The following is a 15136-nucleotide window of genomic DNA, read 5'->3' as shown; positions in this document are numbered from 1 at the left end:
ACGCCAAGTTCGGCCACGAGGCTCGACAGTGTCATCCGCCATGTCCCTTCGACAGGTCGGGAAACGCCCGGGCCGGCGCTCGATAGTGGCAATGAGCGCCGGCCGTTCGAACAGCCTGCTGTTCATCACGGACACCTTATCCGGGCGCCGTTACCTGTGCGACACAGGAGCGCAGGTGAGTGTCGTTCCTGCCGGTACGTCGGACAAGCAGCCGCGGGCGGGGGCACCGCGCTGCTTGCCGCGAACGGGACGCCCATCCGTATGTACGGAAAACGCTGCCTCTCTCTGCGGTTCAGAGGGCAGGTTTTCCGATGGTCGTTCGTCACCGTCGACGTGCCCATGGCATTGCTTGGCGCGGACTTCCTGTGCGCAAATGGGCTCCTGGTTGACGTAAAGCACAGACGTCTTGTCCAGGCCGAGACGTTCAGCTCGCTCGCTTGTGCGCTGCCCAGCTTGTCGAGCAGCCCACTGAGCGGCTCACCGAGCGGCTTGCCGAACGGTTCGGTTCCGGCCACGTTGATCTGTACGCTTCCGGCAGCGGACGAATTCACCCGCCTCCTCGCCGGCTTCCCGGCCCTCACGCGGCCCACATTCTCGGCGGGGGCCGTCAAGCACGGGGTGGCCCATCACATCCCCACCGTCGGGCCACCGGTCTATGCCCGGGCACGCCACCTCGAGCCGACGAAGCTGGCGGTAGCAAAAGCGGAGTTCGCTACCCTGGAGGGACTCGGCATCGTTCGGTGCTCGGAGAGTGCTTGGGCTTCGCCGCTGCACATCGTGCCGAAGCCCGGCGGTGGATGGTGGACCGTGCGGACCGTGCGGCATGGTCCACCCGGCGGTGGACCGTGCAGGGACTATCGCCGTCTCAATGACGCTACCACCCCCGACCGCTACCCCGTCCCCCACATTCAGGACTTTTCCGCCCGTAGGGCGGGCATGTCCTTCTTCTCGAAGGTGGACCTCATATGCGGCTACCATCAGGTCCCCGTCAGGCCGGAGGATGTCCCGAAGACGGTGGTCATCACGCCGTTCGGACTCTTCGAATTCCTGCGGATGCCCTTCGGTCTGAAGAATGCAGCTCAGGCGTTCCAGCGGCTGATGGACAGCGTCCTGTGCGACTTGGATTTTGTATACGTCTACCTGGACGATATCCTCGTCGCCAGCGCGTCCCGCGAAGAGCACCTACACCACCTCCGCCCGCTCTTCGAACGCCTGGACCAGCATGGCCTGATTGTGAACCCCGCAAAGTGCCGGTTCAGCGTCGCCGAACTCGATTTTCTGGGGCACCGCGTCACCAGGCACAGAGCCGTCCCCCTGCCGGCCAAGGTGGAGGCAGTGAAGGGGTTTCCGCGCCCCCGCACGATCAGGGGGCTGCAGGAGTTCCTGGGCATGGTGAACGTTTACCATCGGTTCCTGCCCCGTATCGCCCAGCTCCTGCGCCCCCTGCACGAAGCTCTCCGATGTAAGCCGGGCAAAGGCGACGTTACCTGGACCGAGCAGATGGACGCGGCGTTCACGGGTGCGAAGCTCACCTTGGCTAACGTCACCATGCTCGCGCACCTGGCGCCCGATGCACCGATCGCCCTCACCACCGACGCCTCGGACTACGCGGTGGGCGCGGTGCACGAGCAATGGGTGCGTGGAGCTTGGCAACCGCTGGCGTTCTTTAGCCGGCAGCTTCGCCCGCCCGAACGCCGTTACAGTACCTTCGACCGCGAGTTGCTCGGGCTTCACTTGGCGGTCAGGCACTTCCGCCATCTGCTCAAGGGCCGTGCGTTCACGGCCTTCGTCGACCACAAGCCGCTGGTCTTCGCGATGGGCAAGGTCACCGAGCCGTGGTCGGCCTGGCAGCAGCGTCACCTCTCGGCCATGTCCGAGTACACGACGGACATCCGGCACGTCGCGGGGAAGGACAACCCGGTGGCGGATTGCCTTTCCCGGGCCGTCGCCCACGCAGTCCACCTCGGCATTGACTATGCCTGGATGGCAGCGGACCAGGCCGCTGACCCCGACGTCCAGGTCTTGCGGACCGCCGTCACGGGCCTCCGCGTCACCGAGGTGCCGTTCGACGGGGCGGGCACGGCCATCTTGTGCGACGTCTCCCTCGGGCGGCCTCGCCCCATCGTGCCCGTGGGCTGGCAGCGCCAGGTGTTTGACGCCATCCACTGCCTGTCCCACCCGGGCACGAGGGCCTCCCAGAGGTTGATCGCCGACAAATTCGTCTGGCATGGCCTCCGGAAGGCCGTCCGCGGCTGGGCCAGGACGTGCCTGGCGTGCCAGCGCGCCAAGGTGCACCGGCACACCCAGGCCCCATTGGCCCCGTTTATGGTGCCGGAACGCCGGTTTGACCACGTCCACGTGGACCTGGTGGGACCTCTGCCCCCCTCGCGGGGTTTCACCCACGTCCTCACCATGGTGGACCGCACCACCCGGTGGCCGGAGGCCATGCCCTTGGCGTTGACGACGGCGGCGGATGTCGCGCAGGCGTTCATCGCCACCTGGGTCACCCGGTTCGGTGCCCCCTCAGACATCTCGTCCGACTGCGGCCCCCAGTTCACCTCGGAGCTCTGGGGGGCAGTCGCGCGGGGGCTCGGGGTCTGGCTGCACCGAACCACGGCCTACCACCCCCAGGCTAACGGCCTGTGCGAGCGATTTCACCGCTCATTGAATGCTGCGCTCCGGGCCACCCTCCGCGATGGCGGCTGGGTCGACAGGCTCCCCTGGGTCCTGCTGGGCCTCCGGACGGCGCCCACGGAGGACCTGCGCGCATCCGCGGCGGAGTTGGTCTTCGGGCAACCGCTGTGGCTGCCGGGCGAGTTCCTCCCCGACTCCACGGCACCATGGTCCGCGGCACAGCAGCGCTCCGCTCTGCAGGAGACCGCCCAGAGGTTCGCCCCGGTGCCAACGGCACACCACGGGCACCCACCGACGCACGTCGCCCCGGAGCTTTGCACGGCGGAGTACATCTTCGTCCACCACGATCCCCACCAGACACCACTGTGGCCCCCGTACGACGGGCCTTTCCGCGTGCTGGAGACCGGGGTGAAGCACTTCACCCTGGACATCGGCGGTACTCCTGACCGCGTTTCTGTGGACTGCCTCAAGCCAGCCCACCTCGACGTGGACCATCCACCGCCAGTGGCCCGACCCCCACGTCGGGGCCGCCCCCCTGCGGGCGGACCCCCGGCACCGCCTAGCCCCACCGCCACGCCGCCCCCCGGTCCTGCAGCTGGAGGCATCCCAGATGGCATCCCTGCATCCCAGACGCCGCCAGTCGCCAGGGGGCGCTTCGGCCGGGTCATCTGTTTGCCCCGCAAACTGACCCTTCAGGTGCGCGGGGATTCTGGGGGGGCGCGTGTGGCGGACACGAAAGCACTGACGTGGTGACATCACCCCGCACACCAAGTGGGGGTGGGCCACGCCAGGGAGAGAGGCGTGGCCTCACGATATACACGGGGCGCGCAGCCCTGAGCAGCTCACTGTTACAGTGAGCTCTTGAAATAAAGACTCTTACAAATTGCCGCGTTGTCCGCTTCCTCCTTGCTTACAAGTAGCGCGCGTAACACTGCGCTTTAATACAATAAAAATGATGTCTCACTCTTTGTCTCAATCTCACGTCGGAATCGTCATTTCCTGCATTCTTGGAAGTTTATTCAGTTCCTTGTGTTCTTCCCTGGCCCAACAATTCAGCAGATTCGCGATGACGAATGGGTCAAAATGGCGAACTGGTGATGCACTTCCACATGGAATCCTTAGTTAAAACAAGCATTCTGAGTATTGCGCTGCAATACATGTCCCCTACCGGCAGTCTGTCGTCTGGAAAACTGTTGGGGAAATTAAAAAGGGTTATTCACCCACAGGTTCTGAATCGTTCCCAATTGCTAATTACCTCAGGACGGGCTCACCTGTGATTCGCACTCAGGACTTCGATTTATACACCTTGCAGACAGGTAAGCAGAAGCACAAGAAAATAAGTTGTTGATAAAGAACCTTTCAAGTCGATAAGTAACAGTAATTTATTATATTTTCCGGTTCACGATCAATGATCGATGTGTGTATATATGTTGCTCGGCTTGGCTCCGCCCTTCCTGAAAGCACGCGCTGTGTCACGCTGTTGACGTTCGCGAGCCGAGGCTGAGGGCGCGCGGTGCGGCTTGAGGAGAACTCTAGAATAAACAAGAGATATCCATTTTAAAAATATTTTCGTTTAATTAACGATATCTGCCAAACCACGTGACCTATCGCAAATTCCAAAAGGAAATTTTAGTAGACTGACATGCTGAACAGATCTGTGAAGTTTCCCCTCGATTGGATCAAAAATGAGGGAGGAGCTCGGTTTTAAAGGTTCATGCTTAAAAACGTCATAACTCTGAAACCATGTGACGCATGACGTCATGCTCGCTGACTTTTTTGTTCATCATGGGTATGCGATTCTGCCTGCAAAGTTTGGCCTCGATCTGTTCAGCCGTTGCAGAGAAAAAGGGGTTTTCGCGTTTTCACGAAAACAATATGGCGGCCGAACCACGTGACCTGTGACGTCATAATTACCATTAAAATATTCTCCAGACCGAGTCCCCCCTAAGAGTGCAAATTTGATCTCAATCGGTCCTATTATTGCAGAGAAAATCTTTTTTAAAGGAAATTAAAACTTAAAATGGCACTGAGTTAAGGATCATCAGAATTCCCAAAGTTCAAAGTGCCATAACTTTGTCAAAGATGATCGAAACGTCGTGAAGTTCGAACTCGATCTGTAACTTATCATGAGGAAACCATGTGCCAAGTTTGAAATCATTAGCATTCAGCGTTTAGAAAAAAAGTACGGAAAACTGTTCTTTGCGTGACGGACTGACGGACTGACAGACTGACGGACTGACAGACGGAGGGACGGCGTGCAAACCTATAGTCCCCTCCGGTGCACACCGGTAGGGGACTAATAAGAATGACTGCACTGTGGTCACAACCTGCGACAAAATCTGGTAACAGGCCGATTGGGAAATAAACATTTTTATTTTTGTATTTTTTTGGTATACATAATCGAGGCTCGTGAAAGAGCTAACATTTATCACACAAACAAATCAAACAGACAAAAAGCAAAGTATATAAAAAGGGGAGCGGTAGACAAGAGGGGAGGAAAGGGGAAGCACATTTAAAATACTCTTAAAATATGAACAGCGTAAATGGGAAACACACCTTTAATGCGCCGTTAATAGATTTACTCGTCACCAGTCACTGCGTCAGCCTCCACCACGGTTATTCCAGGACGAGCCGATTCGTCACACAGTTATATCAGGACGAGCCGATTCGTCACACAGTTAAGCATTGTTTAACCCAATATGGGCCTTCAAAAATTATGTAACGCTATATATTTTTTAGTAATGCAAGCTCAATAGTTAATTATTTGAATTCCCGGATCTTCTTGAAGGGACGTCCGGTGGTTATTTTAGGCGCGAAGATGGGACGGAATTGTGTCCTCAAGGTGTTTGAACTCTCTGTGTGTGCTCCGCTCGCTTGTAGTATTTGGTTCGCTGTGCGGTTCTGATTTAATATGCTGTGTTGTGATTGGTAGGACATTCTGCGTAGTGATGTCTGGGCGCGTGGCTTCGGTGGTTGCTGGCGGCTCGCCATGATGGCCGTGTGTTCTGAGAGCTTGGCGTCTTTAATAAACAACTTGATTGAAGGAGAGTCCTGAACTTACTGCAGTATGTGCTCCACCGAGTTTCATTCTAGTTTTTACTTCATTTATGCACAACTAACTATTCTTCCACAATTCTTCCACAATTACACCATGTGATACAATAAACCTACTAGGTATTACCCTAACTTCAAATCTATCCTGGAATCCACACATTACACAACGGATTATCCAGTTGATTGTTGCGAGCACCCCCACAGGATGATTTTCAAAAGCATCTGCTCGACCAGGAGGTCGGGAACGACATGGACCTGGTTTGAAGTGAGGGTCGCAAGTACAAAGCAATGGTAATCGGAAAGCAGGCCATCCAGAAGATGGAAGGACCTTAATCGTCTGTGAATGCCATGACACATCGACAAAAGTGCAAAAAGTGTGGACTATCACATCCACCACGGAACTGCCCAGCATACAATGATTATTGTAAGTAATGTGGTGAACTGGGATACTGGGCCCGTTGTTGTGAAAATCCCAAACGCTGATGGACACGAGTGGAGCCAGTAAATATGTCTCCAACTCGTCAATATTTTGCACAATGCTACTTCCTCTATTTCAAAGAATGTTTACTTTTATACTCCAAATCAATTTGTTTCACCTTTCAATAAAAAAAAAATGCACCAATCCAACTGGTATTTACTCCTCCAATCGTTTGTTAGTTTTCTGAGCCCAAACCCCCATTGTGATGCTAGATAGCACCAGGCGAACAAAAACTTTATACTTTTACATTGGCCAGGGTGAGTCTAGGATTTTCAGAACTGCATCCAAGATTGAAGTACATTGCTGGGTCTTTTCCCTCAGTAAACCCTTAAATGCGTGCATCAGTTTTTTTTAATTCGTCCACAAATTACGTATGCAATTTCAGTTTCAACCTTTAATTTTTGGAGGAAATAGTTAATTTATTTAGTTTCCAATCAGTTTAACTGTATAATTTCAACTTATCCAGTATGTCTTTGCTATAACTAGACCTTGCGTTTACAACCAATACAACCTGCAGACAACGTAGAACCGACGTTATTTTGTTCCGTTGGGTCAATGTTGGAAGGTAGCGTTGGCCCAACGTTGGAAAGATATATTTTCCCTGGTGTTGGTTTAACGGGTGGCTGGTTTAACATTACAAGGTGCCACGTTAGAGCCCCTGTCATGCCGTTGTATTAACACCTGGTGGGTTGACTCAGCCTGTCATCCTTTCAAGGTTGGCAACATGAGTACCAACTTACTGTGACACACAACTCCTCAAAAAAACAAACTCTACCAAGATACAACCTTGTAAACCCATGAAAGTACAACAAGGGTTTTGCCGGCGAGGTCGTGTGTTTTTCCAAGCTCTCCACGCTACCAAAGTTAAGAATTTTTGCCATTTGTATTTTTGTCAAAACTGTATTTTTTATTTTATGGTGTGTGTGCATACTGTGTGTTTCTAGTTAGATATCGGTGTAAATCATGCATACCATATATATATCGTCGGATGGTTCCTGCCGCGTTTTTCAGGCCTGGTTTTCCCAGGCCTCGAGGCTTTGCGTCTCCTCTCGAAGGTCGTTTGTGGTTCATTTACTTTCATTCTCTCACTGTTTTTTCCAGTATTGTTTTCACCCCATACTTCCCGAACATCTACCCTTTGTTTAAAGTCTTAATATTAAAATATAAACTAAAAAAAAATCTAATTTCCTTCTCTGCCCGTGTTCGTTCGTTCTTCGACCACGTGTTTTGTCCCACCCGTTTTATTTCTCTCCTTCCTTCATAACTCAATTCTCTCCAGTCGACACCTTTTCAATTCCAGTTCTCACCATACTTCTTCAATTTTATCCTTCTTCCTCTGATCTACTTTCATCGAACCTTCAAAAAAACATATTAACGAAGAATTTAAAAAGTAGGCCTCTCCTCCTGTACAAACACATTTGCTTATACACCTCCCTGTTCCTTCGCTCTCTGCTCTCCTGGCTGTCAATCTCCTATTCTTCTGTTCCTGCTTCTGAACCTGTGCTGGAATCCTTAAATCCCCCTTCGGAATCCTTCATGCCCTCATTTAAGGAATTTCCCCTTATAGTTTTCACGGTTTAGTTTAAAAATGTTCAAACTTTCCCCTGAACTGTTGTATTCTGTCATATATTATAACACATTTTTCTTCTTCTTCTTATTCTTCTTCAAAAGGTTGCTTTCGACTTGCTCACCAAACTCTTCATTTCAAATAAAAATTCCATATCTTACAATTCTTCCTTCCTTCATTCCTGAAACTCACCTGCATTCCACCCCTCCTCCAACGTTTTCAAATGGATCTCTGACTTGAAAATCACAAGAAACTCATTTTGCAATAAATGTTCGTTTTCCATTAATCGTCCAACACTTTCTTCTTCTTTCGTGTATCATCAGATGGCCAGCTCAGTGTCGTGCAGCCATGCCCTCGTCTCTGGTCCTACGTCGAAGAGGCCCGCTTCTGAAGGTGGTCTGTATAGGGGGCAGGTGGTAATTATGTGTTTGGCAGTCTGCTCAGGCTCGCCACACTCGCAGGCGGCGCTGTCTGCCAGGCCCCACATCTTCAGCGATGATTTGAAACGGCCGACCCCCGTACGTAGACGGTTCAGCAAGGTCCATTGCAGGCGTGGTAGATCTTCTCCTAGGACGCCACCTCCTGGGTCCCAGAGGTAGCGGTGGATGCGGGTGGGCCCGGCCATTTCCCACACCTGCGTCCAAGATGCCGCCAGCCATGCACTTCTAAACAGGTCCTCAGGGATAGAACTGAGCATCTCTTGTGCCGCCTTATTGTAGGGATGGTGACACTTTCTAAAATCCAAACTCTTCCTTCCCCTTCTCAACTCCTCCCTCACCCATCCCTTTCAAATCTCCCCCCTTGTCCCTTCCCTCCTAAACTCCCCCCTCCACTCCCAAACTCCCCCCTCATCCCTCCCATCCTAAACTCCCCCCTCAACACTCCCCTCCTAAATTCCCCCCTCACCCCTCCATTTCAAAACTCCCCCTTCCCTCCTCCCCTTCAAATCGTCCCACCCTCCTTTTTTCTCCAATTCTCCCCTCTCACCGCTCCCCCTCAAAACGTCCTCCCCGCATCCTCTCCCTTCCAAACTCTAACCTCCATCTCCTCCAACCTTCTTCCTCGCTCTGCGCCACCCACCCCCCCTTCAAACACCTCACTGTGCCTCATCCAATCACCATCAAACCTTTTGTCCTCCATATCCTTCCCTTTCTCCAAGCTTTTCTGAAATCTCTGAAACACTATCAACAGCTCTCCCTACATCCTCCTCTTCCTCATCTTACCCTACCCCTCCCCTGTCCTGTATCCGATGCTCACCCTTCCTCTTCCTTAACGGTATGGACCTCAAACATCCGGGGCCTTCGCTCAAACCTGATTGACCTCTCCATGCAGGTTGCTTCTGACAAACCAGACTTGATATGCTTAACAGAAACTTTCCTCCTTCAAGATGTCTCTGATTCCTTAATATCTCTCCCTGGTTACTCCCTCCTTCGGTATGATAGACTTGAGCCTCGTCCTGGAGGTGGCGTTGCTATCTTCATCAAAAACTTTCTTCCTCACTCTCCCTGCACTGCCCTCTCTCCACCTCACCCCCAGGGGTACCTCTGGCTACGGCTTCCCCTTCGCTCCCACCTTTTGTTCATGTGTGTGTTGTACCGTCCACCAAACAGTTAACACTCCATATACATCTCGCTGTCTGATAACATGGTACAACTTCTACCTACTCCCTCCCAACTCTCTCTCTTCCTCATATGTGGTGATTTCAACTGTCATCATGCCATTTTGTTAAAATGCTGTTAGTGTTCCCCCTTTCTTATACTTCGTGTTCACCCTGCTGGGTGTGGGTTCCTCGCTCACCAGCCATGGCACGGCAGCAAAGGACTTCTGCGACTCACTGGGACTGACACAATCTGTCAATTTCCTGACCCGTATATCAGTCAATGGAGCAACTTCTCTTCCAGACTTGGTTATGACAAACTTCCCTGCAAATGTCTGCTGCTCTTCTTCTGCTCCAATCGGTTCATCTGATCATGTGCTTGTTAAAGTGGACATCTCTCTGGCCATTCTCAGAGAGCATCCTCAGTGTCGCCGATTCTGGCATTTCAGTCAGGCCAACTGGCACGGTCTTCAAGCAGCCATCAATCATCTGGACTGGTCTCCCATCTCTACTGCCTCTGACATCAACTCATCCTGGGAATTCTTCCAAAGTAAACTGCTCTCTCTCATGCACAGATTTATCCCATCTCGTCTTCAGTTGTCATACCCTTCCTCCCATCCATTGTACACGGCATCTTGTGGTGAGGCTGTTGCGCAGAAACGACTTGCCTTCACCTCTTGGAAAGCAAATCCAACGGAAGGCAATCTCAGTTCCTCTCACATAGCTCGGAACAAGTATGTGTCTACCCTCAGGAGAGCCAGGAAACAATATCTCTCCACTCTCAAGAGTGAACTCTCAAACCTGTCTCCCTCTTCCAAATGCTGGTGGCATCTGGTCAAATCTGTTTCTGGTATTTGTTCCCCCTCTATCCCCTCCCTCACCTCAAACGGCTACACAGCTGACTCCGCACATGAAAAAGCTGAATGCCTCAACTCTGTGTTTGCCTCAAAATCTTGTGTTCCAAACCTGGCTCTCTCTGTACCCACCATTCCCAGTCGTAACCAGCTGCTCCTGGACTCTGGGTCCTTCTCTCCTGACAAGGTGGAGAAGTTTCTGTCAATCCTCGACTCTGATTCTGCAACTGGACCAGGCGGCATCAGCCCACGGTTCCTAAAATCCTGCGCTGCTGCTCTTTCACACCCTCTCTCTGTTCGCTTTGTGATGGAATTGAATCACAAACTCTTCAACATATTGAGCTTTATTGTAATCAATTCTCCACATCATCTACAAAAAGAATAATCACATATTTAGAATGCGTTCATATAATATGCTCCATGTAAAGCAAGCCATAAAAGATGCATAATTTTAACTTACCAGCTCAAATTCAGTCACAAGTAAAAGGCAATCCCCTCACTCTCAAGCCAACCTTCTTATAGGCACGTCTTACGCTAGAGAGGGAATTACAACGGATCTTCACCTTTATTTCACCACATTCTCCCTCCAATTAAATTTCCAGCAAGCTCGCATTGGTATAATACAAAACTACAGAGTATAAAAAAGCACAAAGAATCAAACGTTCACAAGCTGAGGATAAAGCAACCTACCATCCCAAACGAACCGGCTTTCGACTCTAAAATTGTTGTTTGCCTGACCTTGGCAAACATCTCCTGCAATTTCATTTCCTATTGTTCTTATCTTGTTATTGCATTCTCATCTTTCCCGGTCTAAAAATGTGTGGGTGAGACATAGTTTTCTTCTGAGCTGAAAGGCAGATGCCTTGTCTAGTTCCGTTCAAATAACCCTTGACCATACTCTATAAACTATGGCAGGTCGTGTGTAGATCAAGGAAGAGCTGTCATGGACGGAGGGTTGCTGGCCGAGACCCACGCAACTTTCCTTCCATGTGCATGTTATTGTCCTCTCTTTAATAATAAATTCTCCTGTCCGAGTCTGGTCAAATGATCATTCTTGAGGGGTTAAATCTCCGACATACGCATATAGGTACAGTAAAAAGAAATAACCGATAATGGCACCAAAAATAAATACCAGGGTTCACACAACAATGGGGAAAGAGCGAGCGCTTGAGCAAGGCACCAGCTGCTTTTGGGTCCGAAATGGCTCGTGCGCGCTGGTGTTTCACAAGGCACGGAATTGGTATTGCACGGGGCTGGTGCTGCATGGGGATGGTGCGGCACAGGGCTGTAGAGCATGTATGGGATGAAATGGAATGCTGACATCAATACCCACAGCACCTGCCCCAGAACAGCCATGATTTGGCCACATACAGACGTTGTTGATGAATAAGTTTAAAAGGATGGCGTTTCTTTAAAAGACCACGATCACCAGTCTCATCAAACCTTCCCAATGGGTCCCATGCCCAAAGTCTTCTTGCCATACACGAAAAAGCACGAGCCGGTACCATGCCGATGATTATGTAACTAATCTTAACTAGTTGCCCTAGCAGATCCACTTGTTACGGAACCACTTCAAGCGCTTACCAACCAAGATTGAACCTCATTTATCCTATGCCGCAATCAGAACTGCCCGAATAAATCAGCACACAGTTTCTTAAGAAAAGGGCTTTTAGTACACACAAATTAGGCAAATTTTACAATGGGAGAAATAATGGCAGGTATATTCACAAATATGTACGGCACATATAAATCCCAATTTCCCCAATATGACAGACCCACCCTCAGAACCTTAACAGTGACTTCGCAACTCTCCATTGGCTGGTGCCGCATGCATCCAGGAAAAGAGAAAGAGGTCGAAGAGGTCAAGGGAGTGGAAGAGAAAGGGGAAGCTGGTGTGTTCTGGTCCCTCACACCTTGTGCCAGCTCAGATGAGCGTGTGCCACCAATAATTCTGATGATTGTCTGGTGTCCGGACCCGCCACACTCCACTCAGGCTCCCTCCTCACTGTCGCCCACATGCTGCCTTCTCCATGCGCTTAGGTGGTTCATTTGCAGGAAGAAATGGATGCGTTTTTCAGCAGGAAAGTGCAGGAGGCAATCCATTTTGTCAGGGACACTTACCCAACCATCAGTATCAAAAGGCGAAGCGGGAGTTGGTCCATTCAGGTGGCCCAGCTTAACGAGCTGGGTTCGACGCAAAGATCCAAGAGGTGTTGGAAGTGTAAGAGGTATAAAGCGTGAGAATGAGAGAAAGTGAACAAAGAAATGAACGGAGATGGAAAGCAGACTGTGAACAAGAAAGGAAGGCAGAGTTGTAGAGAGAAAGCAGCAATAAAAGCCGGTTGTACTAGAATATGCACAAGGGGAATTCACAAAAGGTTTGAGATGGGCTGGTGCCTCGTAACGTTCACTCCACTCAATGTCCCGTCATCTGTTCGATAGCATGGCCTTCACTTGCTTTTTAATAGAATATGTCCCCACCTGCCCGAATCCACCCCCTTCAGTCCGAAGGAGGAGTTCGCCCACCAATAGATCCTCCCCCTCATACCTGATTGGTGTTTCAGTCCCCAAACCCCTGGTGATTGGCCTTTACAGTTCTGGCATACTATCTCCCTTGAGATGATCGATTTGTCTCAGGTGTTCACCAAAACAGGTTGGTGCAGCTGTATGAAGGCACTGTACTTTCTGAAGTCTCTGCAGTCTGCATGTTATCCAATTTTGTTGGTCTCCCTCTTCTGAATTTAGCAGCATTTTACACGTTGTCTGAATACCATTTTACCAGTTTTAATGGTTCTGACAATTTTCTGTCATTTGGTGTGAAGAGCTTTAAATCATCGATATACAGCAGATGGGTCACTTTTCCTGACCCATTGGACATTATACTGTTCGATGTTAGGTGTATCCCTGTCCTTGATCATCAATGAGTTTGCTCAGTAGGTCCAGAACTGGGCAAAACAAGAGGGGCAGAGACAGTCACCCTGGAAGAACATATGTTGTATCTTCACTTCTGGGATTTCGATCTTTCCGTCTGAATGCTGTAATATCAATGTGGCATTCCAGAGCTCCGTTGCTTTATCAATGAATTGAGTTTGATTAATTCGGGGATTTATCTTGGCAGGGACACTAACATTGGCAGGGCATTTTACCATCCAAAAATGAGGCCACCAGCAAAAGCTTCTTTGCTTTATCTATACTTCGATGCATTTTATATCATGATAAATGGGTAAATCCTTATTACAAGCAGAACACAAGAACGGCTTCTCTCGTTTGTTGGAATATCCATGTGCAGCTTTCAGAAGGTGGAACAGAGTCCCCTCAGGACTCAAAGTAGCCACCTCCAGTTCGATAAAATATCATGTTTCACAATCCAAGTTGTGAAAAGGTCTTATCAATGTTTTCTTCTGAGGATTATTTCCAGGATTGTTATTGGACCACAGACAGCCTCCAATTGTTGTTAGTTTGTCCGACTATTCCTGGGGCTGTTTTGAAGATCAAAGAGAGGTTCTTTATCAATCCCATTTTGTCAGAACCCTTCAGCTTCCAGGTTCTCTTGGCCTCATTTTTCAGATGCCGATTACTTGGTCATTTTCCTGATTTCCACATTATTTCGACCAAAGTCGCTGGTTACTGCTGCTGACACCTCGATGAGCAATGCCATCTTTTCCTTTTTGTGCAAAAGCACAATGTCCTTGTGCAATGCTTTGTTTTCTCTGTTCACGATTGATGGGATGATTTGATCAGAAGTGAGGACTGCATCCTCACGTTCTACAATCGCTTTTGGTTCATGCTTCCTTGATTTTTCTGAGACTGAGATATTGAATTTTTTGCAGATGTGCCATGGTGTTTGCTGCACACATTGTTGAGCTTTTGTGTATGCAGTTATTCAGACAGTTGTTTTTCATACACGAAAGAAGGTGACCGTTTCTACCTTGCAGAACCTATGCTTTTTTGAATAAACGTCAAGATTTGTGAAAAAACTGGAATACTGAATGGATCAGGAAGCAACAGAACAAGAGGAGCTGTAGGAAGAGAGGGGTGGGAGGGAAACATCAACAGCAGTGGTGAAGGACAAACTTAAGGAAGAGTTGGGCAAATAAGACGAGTATGAAGGAAAGAGAGGTCGTGGTGGATGCATTGGGTAGACAAGATGGATACAGAAACAAACTCTCAGGAAATTTGGAAGGAGGTGGGTTTGTAGTGGGTTGTTAACAGGGGTACAAAATCACGGATTGGATGAGGGGAGAAGCGGAGTGGAGTGACTTGAGATGGTGGTGAATTGGTTCATTCGTGCTATCTTCTAAAGACTTGTAGCGTTTAACCTGTAGGTCTTCTCTCCTTTATATCTTGTGCGTGGATCCATTGATGCCGCTTCACCTTTGATTGATGAAAAAATGCCTTGGTGCAAACAGAACACTTGTGGGGCTTCCCTCCTGTATGTATTTTTGATGATGAGATAAAGTTGATGAAAGAGCAAAACTCTTGTCCAGATGCCATGTTTTCTCCCGCCTCTGGAACAAACTCCCACACTCCATTCAGTCCCTTTCCTCCGTTTATGCGTCCGTTTGTTTTTTTGTCATTAATGTAAGCTCTTACAAGAGCCTCGATCTTGTATACAAAAAAAAAAAAAAATACAAAAAACTCTTGTTGCATTCAGAACATGTGCATGGCTTCTCTCGTTGGTTGATGTCCCCATATGCGGGTTTCAGGAGGAGGGAGGAAGTTCTCCCAGAACTCAAAATCTTCACCTCCTTTTTCGGTAAAAGATCATTATTCGTGAACCAGATTGGGAAACTTCATTCTCATAGTTTTGTTCCAAGGGCTCTTTTAAGAATGCTCACTGAACCTCTGACAGCCTGCACCTGCAGCTTGTTTGTAGAGATATTCCCTGCTTTTTAAGTGCTCAGTAAGGGTTTTCTTGATCATCCCTGTTGCTCCGAGTATTACGGGTACAA

The sequence above is a fragment of the Myxine glutinosa genome, chromosome 5 (assembly GCF_964187855.1).
Source record: "Myxine glutinosa chromosome 5, kmMyxGlut1.1, whole genome shotgun sequence".
Classification (NCBI taxonomy): domain Eukaryota; kingdom Metazoa; phylum Chordata; class Myxini; order Myxiniformes; family Myxinidae; genus Myxine; species Myxine glutinosa.
The sequence above is the reverse complement of the archived record's forward strand: the minus strand, read 5'-3'. Positions refer to the sequence as shown.